The sequence below is a fragment of the Equus caballus genome, chromosome 28 (assembly GCF_041296265.1).
Source record: "Equus caballus isolate H_3958 breed thoroughbred chromosome 28, TB-T2T, whole genome shotgun sequence".
Classification (NCBI taxonomy): Eukaryota; Metazoa; Chordata; class Mammalia; order Perissodactyla; family Equidae; genus Equus; species Equus caballus.
This window is the reverse complement of record NC_091711.1, coordinates 31,545,873-31,547,237: the sequence shown is the minus strand read 5'-3', so window position 1 is coordinate 31,547,237 and position 1,365 is coordinate 31,545,873. Positions and strand designations below refer to the sequence as shown.

Genomic DNA, 1,365 nt, shown 5'->3' with positions numbered 1-1,365 from the left:
TTTTAAATGAAACATTAAACAAGAAAAGTTCCAGTTAGCATATAAAATAATATAGAAAGTCTGGAAGGCCATATATCAAAACATTACTAGTAGTCAGAGTCTAAGCACGAAGCAGAAAGAGTGAAGGGACTTGGGAGAGCCAGCACTGTGATGATTTTGTTTCCCCCTCTCTCTCCTGCCCTTGTTGAAAAAGCCCATTGTAGAGCCACTGGAGGCCACACAATTCCATCTAACTCCTCTTTGTCCTTTGGTGCTCAATCCTCCATGCCCAGTGATAAGGGGAAGGAGATGTGGGCAGCCTCCGGTGTAATACACCATCTGATTTTCTGGCATGATGTGAAGAAAGATGAGCTTGTCTTTCACCCCACACTGATAGTGCTACTTTCTCTGGAGATTTCAGCATCATCACTGTGGCTTCTTATGCTATCTTGCTTTTGTTTGTCACCATCAGCTTCAGGGTCTACAAGTCTGTCATCCAAGCTATACAGAAGTCAAAAGGCCATACAATAAAACTCTTTTCAGAAGTTCTTCACAATTATGGGAGTGACTCCATCAACAGGGTCCCAAAACTGATCAAGTGTCTGTTTCTGGTGGAAGATCCGGCTGTCTTCATGTGGTTGGTGACCTACATTGGTGCAGTTCCAATGGAATTGCCCTTCTGATCTTTGCAAAACTGTAAATTTTCAGTGTTCCAATGAAAAGTACAAACCCCAGATTGATTGCTATGTTTTGTCACGGGGACCAGACCCAAGTCAGTTGTTGAAACACCCAAGCAAAACTCTCTGGCATTCCAAAGAAAAAAGTAGAATAAGCCCATGGAAGAGAACAATTCAACAGTTACTAAATCAACATTGAAGAGTTATAACATTATGCTTGTACCATGAAGGAATATGTCCAGTGTCCACTTCCAAACTTTTTTAATCTGATGTTTCCTCACCTTCTTTTTCTTTACTCTCAGTACCAATCTCCAGAATATGTTAGCTTGAAAAGGATTGATATCTTCAAAACTAAGAGAATAAGGTAAGATTCTAATTAGCAGGATATCAGAACCTCTAAGGATGGTGAAGCTTTTGTCTGTAGCTTGAAAAGGCAAAGGATGAAGATAAACATGGAAATGAAAGATAAAATACACATCTCCAGTTCTTCTAATACCCAAGTATTGATTTTAAACCAAGTTCCCACCATAAGTTTGCCCTTATTTAAGGAATTATGATTATCCTACCAAAAAAAATTATTTGAGGGTAGGAGTGGAATAGTGGCTATCTAGTTAACTTTTACATAATCTTTGGATTATTCTTACTCTCCTCTGATCTCACCTGCCTATTCTGTACTACGAGCAGTTACTCTCATATCATCTCTCTTCTT

At 39.2% G+C, this 1,365-nt stretch overlaps 1 pseudogene; it reads left to right on the top strand.

The window, feature by feature from the left end:
• The first annotated feature begins 264 nt into the window (after window positions 1–264).
• On the top strand, window positions 265–855 carry LOC111770997 (reticulon-3 pseudogene; annotated as a pseudogene).
• The last annotated feature ends 510 nt before the right edge of the window (window positions 856–1,365 follow it).